Source organism: Aotus nancymaae, unplaced genomic scaffold (assembly GCF_030222135.1).
Source record: "Aotus nancymaae isolate 86718 unplaced genomic scaffold, 86718_ANA_hifiasm-v0.15.2.pri h1tg000032l_0, whole genome shotgun sequence".
In the NCBI taxonomy this organism is placed as follows: domain Eukaryota; kingdom Metazoa; phylum Chordata; class Mammalia; order Primates; family Aotidae; genus Aotus; species Aotus nancymaae.
The window spans coordinates 7,571,780-7,589,043 of record NW_026988445.1 but is presented as its reverse complement, the minus strand read 5'-3'; the positions used below and the strand labels follow the sequence as shown (position 1 = coordinate 7,589,043).

The 17,264-nt window shown below is 37.6% G+C and overlaps 1 long non-coding RNA gene across 1 annotated transcript in view; it reads right to left on the bottom strand.

The window, feature by feature from the left end:
• The window catches only part of LOC135277473 (uncharacterized), a 102,115-nt gene that overhangs the window by 46,407 nt on the left and 38,444 nt on the right, over positions 1–17,264 (bottom strand). Inside the window, exon 2 of the long non-coding RNA XR_010345077.1 lies at positions 9,001–9,079. This is a non-coding gene — a long non-coding RNA (uncharacterized LOC135277473). The remainder of the gene's footprint in view (positions 1–9,000; positions 9,080–17,264) is intronic.

The window sequence follows — 17,264 nt, the reverse complement described above, 5'->3', positions numbered from 1 at the left end:
CTCCCCAACAGTTTCTTTGTTTCCAACAGTGGTCCCTTCCCAGGACTCATGGTTTCTCACCCTGTGTCTGGCATGCAAACCTAGTATTCAAGTAAACACTGAAGGAACCCTTATGTAGATATCCAGAGCTCTGTCTTTGCATAGTTACCTTTTATCTGGTACTCTGATTCACAAATTCCCATGGCTTCAGCCTTTCTGAGCACTAGTCTGTCTTCTCGGCTCAGTGAGACCAACATGATCTTTGATTGCTCCTTCCTGTGCCAGGTTCTAGTAAATGCCTCCAGGCAAAAACCTAGAGTGATAGAAAGGCTTACATCCTGGGTTTCACTTCCCTTAAACATCATTATATTCTTGTGCTGACAGCTTTTCAATGTCTTCAAACTGTTGTCTAATAATTTAGTCCTGTTTTGTAGTTGGCTTGCAGCAGGAGGGCTAGTTGGTACCAGTTACATATTATAGTTGGAATCAGAAACCGATGTTTAGTTTTGACACTATAGAAAATATGAAACAATTGAATGTTTTTGAGCAAAAGGATGACATGGTAAATATTGTATTTGAGAAGAATCAGTACTGAGAAAGACAGATGGATTCGATGGTAGACAAACTAGGGCCAGAAAAACCATACAGAGAGTCGAAAGCCAAACGTAGGCTGTACAGAACCCAAGCTGGGCTAGTGGTGATGCAATGAACATGCACTACTAGGAGCGGAAACCTTGTCTCTAGGCTTATTCAGCAGAAATTGGGCTGGGAAGGTATGCATGTTAAAATGTTCCTGGAAGGACACTTGAAGAAAGAAAAAGTACTAATAAATGGTAACATTTACTGAATGCCTACTACATTCTTAATGTTTTCATATTTTATTTTATTTATTCCTCAAAAATAATCCTGTGGATGTTATCCCCAATTTATACATGAGGAGACTGAGGCTCAAAGAGGTAAAGTCACTGGGCTAAGTAAAATTAGTTGGAAATGATAGAGTCAGCCTTCAATTTCAGATCTGGTTATCTGCAAACTTTAAGCTCTTTCCTTAATCATGCTTCCTCTATAGAGTGGAACAGATGTAGCTCTTAGAAGCCATGTTCATATCAATGGAAAAGTGTTAGCAACGTTAAAAATAGAATTTACAAAAACCTAACATGCTCTACCCAAGTAGAATTAGAATTATAAGTTACAAAGCCCTGAAATCTCTGACAAATCTCCACCAAAATGGAATTTGGAGGTGACTTTTTACCATCTATATGGCAGACTGGTTGCTTCTAAATATTTTAGCTTAACTCCAACTACCAGATAATTTCCCATGGCCAGTGGTACATGCCTAGGTGAAGTATCTAAGGTTTATTCATTCAATGCCCTAATTAATTGTTTGTGTTTGTTTACTAAGAGTCTTAGCGCATCAAAAACATCTTCTGTTTAGCTTTAAAAACCCTCTGAATAACTTTGGGAATACAAGAGAAAATGTAGGCATGATTTGCTACTTTCCCAGATTCAGCAACAACTTCTTGAGGGGTTTTTATTTCCCTTACGAGAACATTCACCATCAATGAAATGGATAGGCTGGAGATAAAGTGACCAAATGGGCATTCTCTGTGAAGTATTTGGTTATTATCAGACATAAACCGGTGGCATTCATGGCATAGACACTGCTATTTTAACACTGGAAAGGTAATTGAATGATCCTCATGAGAGTGGGTTGGTAACATTAAGCATAAAGAGACTTCTCTTTGACGATGTGTCCTCCATAACTCCTTTCTGTCTCTGCTCCGTTACTCGTTTTCCTTTTTTCTATACCACTTGTACTGCTGGGCCAGAATAAATATTCTCATCCCAACAATGAGCTACCAGTTAAGTTATTTCAACAGCAGGATATCTGCAAATGAAAAGGTCCTGAGAGAAAGTGTATATGTGTGTAAGTCTGTCTGAGAATTACTATGTCTCGTCTAATCTTTGTCCAATATGTTCTGTCTGAAAGCGTTAATCTATTTGGCAAATACTAGATAACAATACAAATCAGTGGCAATGACATGACAGAATCTGCACTAACAAATACAGAGAAAGATCTTTAGTACCTTAGGTAGTCACAGCAGAGGTTGAACAAGGCTCCTGGTCTTTCTGTTTTCTATCTATGGTTTGTTGTAATATTTCAGAGCAAGATGAACAAATACTTCAGAAAATGGCCCCTGACCCACTGGGCTCTTCACCCTCTTGCAGAAGCCTGCCAGGAATTGGTTTCAGCAGCAAATGCTAGAAGATGGATCAGGCTCATCCCTTTCACCTCACTTAGCTGAGCTGCAGATGTTATTCATATTCATCACAGTGTCCAGCTCTTTGACAAAAGTACAGAGTTCCTTGGCTCAATAAAAATCATATGTCATCGAGTTTCCTGGTTTAAGTGCATGCTACTTAGAAAAGCATTTCCCTTTGTCTATTTGTTTGATAAGATGTTTGGAGACCTCCAACATCTGTGTATCGGTTGCAGCCTCCACTGTTGCCAAACGCCCTCTTGCCTCTGCTTCATTCTCCAAAGTGCTCACTCACTCTGCTAGGCTCTACACGTTGCTATCTTTTGGCAACTCTCAGTGTTTCCTTGAACCCAGTGAAATGTAGATACTCTCTACCCAAAGTGCAGAATGTTGGGAGCAGAAGGAGGAGGCAGTGTAGCTTCACACAGTTTTATTATTTCCTGCCCTTGGTCTCAATTCCAAAAGCTGAAGATTATTTCCAAATGTGCCCTGCAGCCAATCCCATCATTACATGGATATTAGGTCCTACAACCCAGCATTGTGGCTTAGGCATCTCTGTGCCTCATGAGACCGTGTGTGGGTTAAGTTTTGACATTGAAAAAAAAAAATAACAATCTTGTAGAACTGATTGAAAACATACACAGTGTGGCAGGGCATGCGTGTGGATCTCAGACTGTGGCTTCATCGATCCGAACAGAAGACATGAGCCTCTGGTACTACAAAAAAAATCACTTAAAAAATAGACACCTTTTAAAATTCTTCTTTCTATCCATCTCTATCCACAGAAATTAGTTTGAAGGAACATCAGAGTTTACATGTAAAAATTATGTTTTGGAAAACTATTTGTTTTCAATATGCAGTAGAACCTCACTCTAATCTCAACAGTTTCAGTGAAATCAAAGGCATCATTGAATAATGTAATGACTTATACTACTCAAAGAAAATCCGATTGCTAGGTAAAAAGAGAGAAGGTAAAGACATTTCTAAGATCATGTTGCTATTTTCCCTGTTATTTAGAGATTGAAGCAAAATAAACATATACAGTGAGAGGTTTGAGTGAAAGTGATGGGCAGAGTAAGATCATGCCTGGAAGCTTTTCTTAGTCTAAATTTAAAAGGCGCTGCTCTAAGTTTATCAGATGTACCAATTTGTTTCATGACTGTCCTGTTGCCAGAGTGATTCCCATTCTCTCCACTTTGTTTTCATGCTGCCCTCTTGATCACCGCACACATGTACACCCAAGCACAGACACACACACCATGCATGCACACATATGCACCTGAGTACACATGCACACACAGGCATATAAACACATGCACACACACTCTTTTCTTCTTTACTTGATGTTATCATCCCTGAGGAACTTTCCCTGACTATCAAAGGGTGGGCTTAGATGCCCTTATTTTATGCTTCTTTAACAGTCTGTTCACATCTCTCTCATAGCATTTACCTCACTGTATTGCCTACATCTCTCTCCTCTCCATATATCAAAAGCTTCGTGAAGCCAGGAACCACATTTCACTGTGTTATCAGCTTTTAGGTCTAGGTTAGCTCCTAACACACGGTAGTTTTTCAGTTAATGCTGAACTGAATGAACTATAAGTCTGTAATCATCCTAAAAAGGATTTCTCTTGGAATACTTTCAAGAGCGCTAAAAAAAGAGGGTCAAGACATGGGGACTATCTATGTCAAGTATTTGTGTGTAGTCAGTCCAGTGGTTATGAGCCAGGCTCTGAAACCAGCAGACCTGTTTTCACCTTTTCACAGTGTTGAGCAAGGTACTTAACCTCTCTAAAGCCCACTTTTCTCTTTTATAAATAAGAAATAATAATGTTGTCTACTACATAAATTGTTGTAAGTCTAAAATGAAATAATTATATGAAGTACAGTAGCCTTCAATGCTATAATAGCTGAGATGGTGATACAGATTGCCTTTATATTAGAGGTGATGTCACTCCATCACCAGGGTATGTAAATACAAAGTGGGGATTTTTGTCTTTTTTTTTTTCATTCTTTGCCATTAGAGACGGTGCCTAGAAAGTTTCTGGTATACAGAAGGCACTCAATCAATTATTTGTTGAATAAATATGTAAATATAGGGTTTTCTCCCAGGAATGACAATGGATGATACAGCTTCATCCACTCTCTCTGGCTCTTCTGGACATTTGCAAGATAGCTGGCTGCATATTTATCATAGACTGTGTAGTAATCAAACCTGATGATTTAACTACCTAAAATTTTAGCTTCTTGACCTAATTAGTTGAATATATCAGTAAACAAGAATAATGAAATGGAGAATTTAGGAGATAAAAAAAAAAGAAGGCTGAAGACATATTCTTTCTTGAAAATCTATCAGACCTGGAAGGAAAACCATGTGTGGAAGTGACCCGGAGGAAGCTGAGGAATACACGGAATGACCTGCAGAGGCCCCTTTCAGCACTAATGATCCATGAAGGAGATTTACAGACCCGCATGAATTGACCCCAAGCAAGCCTTGGCTTGCTACTTTTCTCCCACGTTGGCCGGTGTTCTCACTTCACTCACTACAGCAGCTCCTTCCAACCCTGCCCTGCCCTCAGTCTGTGCTGCTGGAAATGACCACTGGCCCCTGGCCCAGAGGGCGTGGCTGGCACCGTGGAAGCAGGGTTTGCCTGACTTCCACATAAATGCAGCAGCTGGGCAATACACACAACCTGAGGAGAGCTGCGTTGGTTTTATGGACAGGCCTCCCATGTGAAATTTGACTTTCTCTCTTTGCTGACTTGGCCAGGTTAGCCGTGGTCACTGCTGGATCACAGGAAGCACATATTTGCTACAAAGTCCCTTTGGAGAGCCACATGGCCCTCAGATGAGCAATAATCCAGATTTCTTACTTTATTTTTTTTTCTTTTCCATGGGAATAAGAGTGCTTCTCTGCCAAGGAACATATTTTAGACTTTTCTTTTGGCTGCTCCTGCAGGGAAGCTCAAGGGCCTGGTGATTTTTTTTTTTTCTATGCATCAAGGAGAATCTGTGGAGCCTTTTGTGAAAAGGAAGGGAAAATATGCTTCATGCACCTAATTGACCTGTCTCGTCCAGTGAAATAAGTTTTTCTGACAAAGTTGAATTCATTATTTCTTGATGGGGTGGTAGGACATGTGAGAAGAATGTAATGGGTTATTTGAATCATTCTAGCCACACCTCTTAATAAAAAGATAAACTATGTTGTGCAAATATTTTGTAGATCACAGCATCTATTGGCAGCTACATGCTATTTTTCCTTTTGAATAAAAGGGAAAACAAAAAAGTGACAGAATCCTGGGGGGTGATATTATTTTAGTTGTGATGAGTAACAAAGCCTGGACAGTCTTCGTTGATTCAGGACAAGGCCCGGGTGATTGTGGAGGCATCAAGAGTCATTCTCACACCTTTTTGCCAGTGACAAAGAAGGAAATATGGAAGGTGCTGACTTAAACAGTCCTTGTATTGAGACTACTAAAAAGTATGAAAGAATGTGGGGCTGGTGGTTGTTAATTAGCACATGGATCAAGGGAGAGCACTGACACATTCAGAGGCCAAAATCCAGACCTAGCCAAAAAGAAAAAGTATAGCCAAAAAATGAATTCATCAAAAGCTTGGGCATAGCAGCTTGTCTAGAAATAAGGATAAGAGAAAGGAAAAGGAAAAGTGATAATAAGGTAAAAAATTGAGGAACATTTTTGAAAAATCGTGGGTAACAAGAGCAAAATTGATGATGTCAATTTAAGAGAAATGTGAATGAAACAGAAACGAGGCTAAAAAAGAGGAAGATTAACAAGAAGCAAAACTGAAGTACTGTCGGGGGTGCTTGTGTGGTTTAAAAACACACCTTAGCTATAATAAACAAGATTTGTCAAGTCTCAAATAAAAGAAACAAAATAGGGGCTCTTGGTGTTTGTTAAAATACATTCAAACTGCCTTCCCCAGGCTGAGTTCAGAGAGGCAGGGGCGCTCTTCCTGGTCTCCCTTCTATTCAGGTGCTTCTACCTTAGTCTCCAGCTTCTAGTTAACCTTTATTTTCTGACTAGCAACTTCTTTTTTATGGCCCCCACTTATGGGGCTACCAGCCTATATGTGCAGTATGGTCACATATACATTAAGCTCTGATTCCCCCACAAACTTTCCACTTGTCGTCACAGGGTCTCCTGGGGATGTCTTGGAAAGTTGGTCCAACACAGTGTCTCTCTGACAGCAGCCCTATCTTTTTATTCTTTTTCTGCACACGTTTGTGTGCCAAATGGGTGCTCAGTACCAAAGCCCTCTTATGAAACTGGCCCTATTTTCTCATAAAGCTGATGTTTATGGGTTTTTTGGGAAAAAACATAGAAATTGACCCTCCTGGTCTTAAAAGTTGAAACTTACGTTTATCTTGTCTGAGTTACTTTCTCAGAAAGACGCTCAGTTCTCCCAGATAGTGTCAAGGAACTGATACTCCTTTTCCTTACTTGTCCCTCATTCCCGTTTCCCTAACTGACCACCTACTTTCTGTTGGCCAATTCTCCTTCCTTACCCTTTCTAATTCCTGTTTACCCACACATAGCTACATTCCTTTTCTGCCTATATAAACTCCCGATTTTAGTCAGTTAGAGATACAGATTTGAGAATGATCTCCCATCTCCTTGGCTGCAGCACCCCAATAAAGCCTTCTTCTCTGGCAATACTCATCGTCTCAGTGATTGGCTTTCTGTGTGGTGAGCAACAGGCCCTAGACCAAACCCCTGGTGTTTCAGTAATACCTGGACTCCCTTCTGTGGATTCTCCTAGAGGGAGTTCAGCCTTGTCCAACTCCATGTTCCAGACATTGCTGACCCTGGGGCCAGAGGAACTGATAAAAATAGAACAGGTTGGAAAATACATCACAGGGATAAAGGAGAGCCACTCGTGAGAGTGTGAGAATAACACTGAAGGGCTTGGAAGACAGACAGAGACAGCATTGGAATGAAGTGGTCAAAATTTGCCTTTGAATCAAGCCTGCTGTAGCCACGTCCTGTCCATGCTTTCTTCCTGTTGCTTTCCTCCCTTTTTTCAAAAACCTTGTTCTGAACAGCAGTGACCTTTCCAATACGTGTTTGGAGGAAGCAAAAGAAGGAAAGGCAAAGGGAAATGAATGGGATTGCTTTCCACCCCACCCACCCCAGATCTCCTCCTAACCTATTAGGGTTCACATAATGCAGGCATCAAGTTAAAGTCTATTTGTGTTCTCACCTAAACTTGCCTTAGAAATGTATTTCCAGCAGCACACATGTACATCATTTGTCTTGATATTTAATTATAACTTAGGGTTTCCTAATTGCATCTTAGAATGAGAGTTAATTCATGAATCAAAAACAAAAACAAATCCCCAAAAACCTATTCATCACAAGCAGCAGCAGCTTTCTGGTAAGGGAGAGGAGAAAATAGAGGCAACTTCATGCTTTTTCCTGGGTATACGTTCAGGACCGTTATCATTTTATCCATTCAGTTACACTTTCTGCTAATCCTTTAGGACATCTACTCTGTGGAAGGTGCTATTACTGTGGCGAAAAATACAAGATACTAATCCTCATGAGAGTTTATTTTCTAGTAGAGGTGATTAAATATGTATACAAACATATAATAACTATAAACAAGTGATGGTTACCTGATACATCATATTTAAAGACACTCTCTAGCCTATAACTATAAATATGAAAGGAAATATTCCTATTTATTAAGTGAAGCTTAAGCGTTACAAATTAAATGCTAAAAAGAAAGTTATCACTTCTGAGTATTATGATTAGGAAAAATACTGAGGACAAAATCATATGTGAGTAGAGTTTTGAGTCACATTTAAGATAAATATGGGTAGGATTTTAATGGGCCGAGGATGTTAAGAAGCCATCTCAGAAAAAAAGTTCAGTAATAAGACACCGAATATGTGTGTTGGGGAGGTTTAATGTACGTATAGGATACAGTGAGTTTGGAAAGAAAGGAAGTATTTTCAGAAACATGTCAAAGTAAGGATTAGCTGGATATTTTAATGGACTCCTTGGAACAAGTAAAATAGAAGGAGTCAAGGAGGACTCCAATAATTTTATTCCAGAAACTATGTTACCATTAGGAAGTCTGGGGATGTCAAAGGGAGAGCTGGCTCAGGGGAGAAACATGAACTAGGTCCCAGACAGAGAGCTGGAGAGATTAGGGTGGGGCAGTAATATTCAGGAGACAATGATAATTTGGGAGAAATGTCAAGAAAATGTTAAGGCTGTTGATATAAAACAGGAAGTCACCTATGCTATGGACTTATTTAAAACCATAAGTTGAAGAATTCTGATAAAATACATGTAAAATAGACGCAAAGTATACAAGGATAAATCCTGGGGGAAGACTCCCAGTTAGAGAACGGGAGGAGGACAAACAGCTAGTAAAGGAGAGAGAAAAGAGTTTGGAAAGGGAAGAGAGACAAGAATCATGCAATGCCCCAAAGTCAAAGGAGGAGCCATTTTCAGAAAGGTAGACAGTTTTCAAGTGCCAAATGCTATAAAGAATAACAACTGGATATGGTCTGAGAAAACAATGGGGGTGTCACGGTGCCTTTGAGTGAACGGGCTGCAGGCAGATGGTGAGAGAAGACAAACTACGTTGAGTTTACCAATGAGTACGGAAGTGCAGCAGCAAGACAGAATCTGTTCTGTTAGAAGTTCCATAACTCGAAGAGGGACAAAGATGAGTATGCATTTTGAGGGGGGCAGCAAGTCTCAGAAAAGATTTTCTCTGGACTTACCTGAGCAAGTCTCAGGTGGAGGAGAGGCTTTCCTCAGGAAGTGAGAATTCAAGTTGCCACAGAATTTAGAGGGAATCACCTATAAAGAAAAATCAGAGAAAGACAAGTGTGAATGGAAATACAATTAGCTGTGGAGATACCACCTTTAGGAAAGACGAGTGACTTACTTTTTTCTACTGTAAGTGGTAGGAAAAAAAAGGAATGATTGGATAGTGCAAAAGAAGGAATGGTAGATATGCGAAGGCAAAGTCCAGAGAGAAGGAAGATGAAGGAGCTCTATAAACAGAAGGTAAGGTCTCTAGATGAGTATAGCAAACGAAGGTGTAGAATGAAGACATGAGTGCCACAGAGTGAAGTAAGCCACGATGAAATAAGCCACCTAAGTTTGCATCCTATAGTGAGGAGTGTTCCTAGTTTAGTCCATTCTGACACCAGAATTTTGAGCGATGGAAGTCTATCCTAGATCTCTATCTAGAATAGTAATGAAAATATTCTTTCAACTGCAACATTTTGAATGTGGTAAAAAGAGTGACTAAAAATAATTGAGCTGTTACCATAAATTGAGAATAATATATAACTTATTAGAGAGTTAACCTCAGGTTAATAAGTACAATAGGATACATGTTAGGATCCTGCTATTAATTCTTAACTAGTCCTCATAGTATTTGGTAAAGATTCTAAATGAAGTCTATGGTAAAACCATGGATCCCTTTCATTCTCATCTAGATTCCTAGTTTTGAGGCATTTAGAATTTGTTGACTTTCTTTGACATGTTTCTATGCTCTGGGTCAATGAAGGTCTCCCCTAGGGCCTTGGACTCATCTTTGTCTTATTCACTTGTATAATTTCAGCTCAACATTTTCATGAATTTTGTTTCTAATAAAGTTCATTTTCTTCAATGTTTTGCAAAATCATTACTGGTTGGGGAGGAGAAAAACAAGATTGGACAGATGTCAGTCATCACATCCATATTACAAATGCTCCAGCTCATTCCAATGGCTAAGTTGTTGGACTAGGGCTGAAGCCCAAATCCTCAAGTGCCCGATATAGAGCCCCACCTATTGACCACTGTCACATCCATGCTCCTCCCATGAAGCATCACATAACCTTGTTCATGAAATAAACAGTCTATTATTTAAATTTCAATAAGAAAAAAGGGACTAAATCAATCCTCTCTGTGTGATTTCAAAACAATAAACTGAAAATTGAAAATTAAACCATTTTACTTTTTGTTTTAATCTTTAAAACCCTAACCAACTTAAATTATTTAGGCATTAGAAAAACAATGAGTCAACTCAGTCACTTAACTAAATAATCTAGTTTCAACACTAATCATTCCACTGGACACTTGACTGAATTTTTCACTTTTTAACCAGTAGTCTTGTCTTTATGTAGCCTTAACTTCATACAAGTCAAAGAAGAATTTTTTTAAACCAATTCGGAAAATGCAAGATTAGTGCTAAGAATGGCGAAAGGGCTGGGATTTTCCCTTACTTGAAAACTAACAAATTAGCCTGTCAGTTTCATGGAGTCTGCAGAAACCACGAGACTCCTGGGTCAGAGGCAATGGAATTTATTGCTCATAACAGCAGCAGTAGCCAGAGCATCACTTGCTTGTGCAGGTTCCTTGGGGCCTAACGGGGTGATGCAAAAAGGGCCAGGGGATGCCTATAAATGTAATGGGTTGCATTATAAGAGAGAAACCCCAAGCTGAGGGGGGTCCCTAATCATTTTAAATAATCACTAACCTTGTCTTTATCTCTGGGGGGATTTACTATCTCTGTCTCCTAAAGCTGTTCTATATTCAAACATCACTAAAAAAATAACCCAGAATAAAGTCAGTCGGTGCCTCTGCTTACAAGTCATGCAGAACCATGAGAGACTCATGGAGAAGTGTTTCACAGCAGCTAGTGGGTCAATAAAAGTTTGAAATGATTCATTATTGATACCCAGATGCAAAGGGAAGATCAAAACTTAGTAAATATTTTTAGAATTTTTAACCACAAGAAGGCTATGGATAAGTTGTGATTGTTGACTGTTTTACCAAAAAAGTACATTGAAATAAACATATAAATATAATGTAAGTATAAGAATTTTTCTAATAAAAAGCATTGAGAATAGTCCTATTATTCTTTCCCAGCCTGACCTTAATTTAAAACTTCTCTTCAGTAAAACAAATCTATTAGAAAGATGTCAAATGCTCCTTATTGAGAAACTGTCATGGTTCAGATTTCAATCAACTTTTCATTTCAATGGCTTCTGAATCCACTTAATTTAGATTTAGTTTTAAAATAAATGTAAAATTCATTTTTATTATAAATTCCACATAAATCTCAAGCAAGCAGCTTGTCATTCATGCTTAGACCTATAAAAACAGGTTCTTGTAAGTCCACCTACTAGAAAAAAATGGTAAGTGTATTCTTTAAAATGGTTCTTTGTGAACTTTGTTTTCACTAGATTTTTAATAATAAAAAGACCACTTGGTTCAGGACAGAGAAGTATAATAAATGCAGCACATGGAAACAAAATAAAACATACATTACCCAACTGTCTAATATTGAATCTTACAATTTATCAAGTTGACTCAAAATAATAAACTCCACTTTGAAAAATAAAATAAAATAAAATTGACCCCTTTCCGAAAAGAGAGCCATGTTGCTTATAGAACAGCCCACATTAATATAAACTGAGAAGAAAGAAAATGTGTAAAAGTTTAGAGCTGAAGGAATTTCTGCATGTGGGTATACTGCAAGTACATGTATTCTAGAACTAGCATAATATATTGTTAAAAGTAATGAAATCTGGGAATGTGTATCAGATTATTAACTTTATACACTCCATGAAGTATTTGAGCTTATTTAGTGAAACACATATCAGACAAGTTGGTTATTACTAACATGACCAAAAAAGGAATAATAAAAAGCTGTTTCTTGAATGCACTCCATATGCATTATAAGTCTGTGGGTTTTATGATGCATAAGCTGTTCCTGTCTTTGGAATATTCAATTTGAATGCATAGATTAGACAAATACAGATACATGCACATGGAACGTTAGTGAATAAGGCCTTGTATGTTAAGATAAATGCTGAATGAGTTCAGACAAGGGCTATGGCAGGTTAGAGGAATCCCTGGGACCTGGGAGGGGCTAGAAAAGGCTTTAACAGATGATCATATATATTACCCATTGCCTTCTTTCCTTCCAAAAAACTGCATTCCTAGTTTATATAAAGAAAGGCAAAGACAGAAAGCCCTCAGTTCTACTTACTGTTTCACTGATGATTTTCAGTGAACTCATCACTGAAATCAGTTCTAGTTGTTGTTTCACTGATGATTTTCTATTAACAAATGATGATCCTTTTAATGTTCTCATCTCAGCCTCATAAAGTTACTCAGTATAAATGGGAAACTCATTACAGTTACTGAAATAGTTTTTTTTTTTTTAAATGACCATTGATTCAACTTCATTAAAAGCATGGAAAAATCTGTTTAGAATTTAGATAAAAGAGAAAAAGTCTAAAATAAGTGAGAAGAACAATAAGATTCTAAGACTCTCAAAAGTTTATGCATGGAAAACCTAGCCCACCTATCGAGCCTTGAGTTAACTCAAGAAGAGACTCTGGCACCTGGAATATTAAAGTGAGCTAACAGCAGAGCTACTAACACTGTCCCGGAGAGGCTTAACTAAACTGAACATTATAACTTCTTTCTATCACTTTGTTGATACTCACAACTATAGTAATTAGTTATAAGTATTAGTTATTTTGTAAGCTGTGTGTTTTGTTCAATAAATTATGTCAATTTTTTATAAGATAAATATATACTGTATATTTTTTCATCAACACATAATATTTGTAATAATTGTGTTAAGTTTTCCATGAATATTCTTTTGAGAGTCTTAGGATACTGGAGAAAACAATATAATAATTGCAAATTCCTGCATTGGAAAGGGAGAAATTGATTAACAATACCAAAGTCAGTGAAGAGGAAGCTCAAGTTCCTGCCAATATGTGGTGCAAAAATGCTGTGGAGTTTTGGGTTAGTCAAGTTTCTCAAGCTAGCCTTTACATATTTCAGTAAAGCCAAGTGTTTTTTTCTCCCTAATTTTTCAACCCTGATGTATTTTTGGGGAAATTTGGTCCATATGTTTCTAATTCATTTACTCCAACTCATCAAATGTTGTTTTGTAAGACTATTCTTTGCCCAAAGGTTTTCTAAACAGTCTTCTGAAGACCTCTAAGCTAGAAATGGGAATAGATGCAAGTGGTACCCATTGCCAAACCTAAATTTTCTTGAACCCAGTGTTAATAGAAGACTAGCATCTATTTTTAAACTTGGCAAACAATAGACACCATTCAGCTGCTGACTCAGAGTGAAACAACAATTAGCTGCTTATTTGTGAAAATTGTGTATGCAAAAAGGTTTTTGTTTTTAAAAAATCCATGGAAAATTATTTAATTCTTAATAATAATGGAGAGAACAGCAACACATTTTACTTTTTCCTAAAACTTTCTCACCGTTGCGTCTTCTTATAATACTGTGGGATAGACAAGGTAGTTACGCTCATCTGCATTGCACACTTGAAGTACTTGAAGCTTGGATAAATCAAGTAATTTTTGCCATATTGCATAGCAGTGCCATGGCAGAAGAGTCCTGGGACTCAGTTCTCTTAGCTCTAAACTTTTGTTTTTTTGGACAAACAGTGATGTCTATGCCTCCCCATGACTCACACAGGGTAAGATGATATCCTATTTCATGGCAACACGGATGACCCAGTGCATAGAACTCATTATGGGTCTCACTAAGGGACTTGTTAGTGCCAGGGACAGACATTGTATGAGCCCCTTTTTCTAGATTATCTCTGACCCTCATATGGGGTGAGACAACCTTACTAATGGCTGAGTAAATACACATATGTATTCACACATATCTAGGCATTTGATCTGATCTGATTTGGTCTAATAAATTTACAGATTTGTTGCAAAGATTATTATAAAGATTTATTGCAAAAATTAATGTAATACATTGTTATTAAAATGATTATGTCCATGATAGCATTTGATTCATAAAACACTAAAAAAAGATGAATATTTAGTTGTCTCTACTTTACAAATAAAAATATCTAAGACATGCATGGAGTTACTAAACTTTCTATATTAAGTCAAGGTCAGAGTTCAAATGTGCATTTTCTCCAATTTACTGGTATGAAGCAATGTTAAGTCTACCTAATATTAATGATGATATTGATGATGAAAATGGGTATTACCACTTCTTTTTTTTTCTTTTTCATACCATGTGTTGGGTACATGATCTCAATTAGGTATCACAAAAAATATTGAGGTGGATATTTTCTCTCTAATTTTTAAAGATAAAGAAATTGAGGCTTAGCAAGTTTAGATACTGTATCATTTAGGTCTCTATTCCTTGCATGTAAGAGATAACCAAACCCAAACTGACTTAAGCAAAAACAGAATGTTTTAATACATGTAACTGAAAACTCCATGCATATGGCTGGCTTCATGTGTGGTTTCATGCAGGGTCACAAATAACATTATCGGACTTCAGGTTTTTCCCTATTTCTTATTTTCTCTATTCTTGGCCTCATTCCCAAGTTTTAAAAGGAGTTATACAGTGAGCAGCAGCTGTAGATATTTTCTTGCCTAAATGGAATGCATCTGTCCCTGGTTGACATTAGTCCGTATTGGATTAAGTGTTTCTCCCTGACAAAATTCCTAAATGAGCCCTTTGGCTTAGGTCTAGGTTGCATGCTTGACCTTGAAACTTGGGGTAGGATAAGTTCCATCCAAACCATGTAAAATGAGAATGAGGAAGGAGTGGTCCGTCATCAAAATTTAGGTGAACTATTACCAAAATAATAATAGAGACAAATAGATGCTTAGAGGCCAAATAACTACAAATGCCCACTGCAGGTAACATGCCCAAAATCAAACAGCTAGCATGTGGCAGAGCTGGAACTCACACTCATGTCTTAATTCTAAAATTTATTCTCTAACCTAGGGGTTGATGACTTTTTTCTATAAATAGTGAGTTAATACATATTTTAGATTCTGCAGGTCATAAAGTATCTGTGGCAATACACAGTTTGGTCCTCATTATACAAAGGCAGTCATAGACAACACAGAAACAAATAGGCATGGCTGTGTTCCGATAAAACTTCATTTACAAACACAGGTGAAGAGCCAGATTTGGTGTGCTATGGTTTGCTGATTCCTCCACCCCACTTTTCATAATTTTGATCAGCCACAGTCTTCACATACAGAGCAGAAATGGAACAGCTTCTTTGATGTGAGTAGTTGAAAAATATCGTTAAATGAAGTATACCAGCCCATGGCTAGTGACCAGTCAAGGTGAGGTCTACTTGCAAATCTCCCATATGCTCCTGCTTTAATCAAATGAAATATAAGAAAGAGAACGCATTCAAAGAGAATATTTATTTTATGGGTTACACTATGTGTTTTATGTTCTACATTATGTAGATATTTTCTCTATCACAATATTACTGTAAACCTTCTTCAGATGTTCTTATTCCCTGAATAATTTAACATCAATTTTGACAGTCTTTGTGCTAGATGGAATAATAGCCCTCCAAAAGACATTCATGTCCTAATCCCCAGAACCTCTGAGTAAGTTACTTTATACATAAAAAGGACTTTGTATACGTAATTAAGTTAAAGATCTTAAACTAAAGAGTTAATCCTGGTTCATCCAAGTAGACTCAATACCCAATGTAATCACAAGATTTCTTAGAAAAGAGAGGCAGGATACCCAAAAGTTAAGGAGGTGAAGACAATGAGATGATGAAAGCAGAGAATGGAGTAATGCAGTCACAAGCCAAGAAACACTGGAACCCTCTAGAAACTGGGAGAGGTAAGGAAAATGCTCCCCTGGAGCCTTCAGAAAAAACAAAAACAAAAAAAAACGGCCCCACTAACTACCTGATTCTAGCCCTGTAGAACTCATTTTGGACTTCTTACCTCCAGAACGGAAACATAACAAACTTGTGATGTCGTAAGTTACTCAATTTATGGTAATTTTTAAAGCAGGCCTAGGAAAATAATACAGTCCTATATCTCAAAACAATATTGTGGCGAATTTCTTCTACTCTACTGAATTCAGTGGTGAAAGCACACTCACGCAAGAAAAAAGAAACATTGTTTTTCATTTCCCAAGTTGATTGGTTATAGGTAGGTTGCACACTGCCATGAGAAATTAACATTTATGGACACTTTGATATCATTACCTGGAACAATGATTTTATGGCAATACTAGTTGTAGGAATAACAGTGGTAGAAATGGCAAGTAAATTAGCTAAGGCATATAAAGGACTTAGTACTCTTGCTGGCCCATGGAACTCAAAAAACAGTAACAATTATTATTATCAATAGTTGTAGTCTTAGCAACAGCAATAGTGTTGGTATCAGTGCTAGTAATAAAAGTCACCATTTTTTGAGTGCATAACGCTCAAAAAGACAGCTAGGTACTGTCTTAAGTATTTTTTATATATTATTTTAATCCTCATGTAACACAGTGAAGTAGGTGTCATTATCACCATTTAGTGAACGAAAAATGTGAATCTCTGGGGGATTAAATTATTTCCCCAATATATCACGTCAAGTAAGTGGTAGCAGTAGAATTAATTAAACCTTGGTGTGTTCACTAATAAAATCCAGGCTTTTTGCAAGAACTCAATTTTGAAGCTGTCATCCTCATTCCTCCAAAATTAGCTGGTGTAGCTAATAGAACTCTTGGTTGAAAGAAACTGGATCTTTGATAAAAGGGGATATCATGGGGCATCAAAGATACACTTTGTTGATGTAACACCTGTGCCAAGGGTTTTTTGCATTGTTTGTGAACAATGTTGTCAAAATGTTCTCTAGGTGACCAAACAGAAAGGCATTCTCTCCCTCTGCTGAGAGAATGCCTTTCTGTTTGGTCACCTAGAGAACACCCAGGCATCTTTCAAGGTGATAATCAGGCATCACTTCCTCTGTAAAGCCGTTCTTGGCATCACCTCTTCCTGACTTCACTCTTCTATGCCCCTGATCAAGTATTTTTCTGTAGTAGGGTCAGTCCACAACCTACTTGGTTGTGCTTATTGGATGTCTATCAGTCTCTCTCATAAGCTTTGTGATATCAATAAACCTGTTTACTGGCAACTGTGTATCCAGTTGTAGCACAATTCTGGGCACATTCAAGTTCAGTGATGGAGGCACAAGTGAATGAATAATATGTAAATAAATAGATT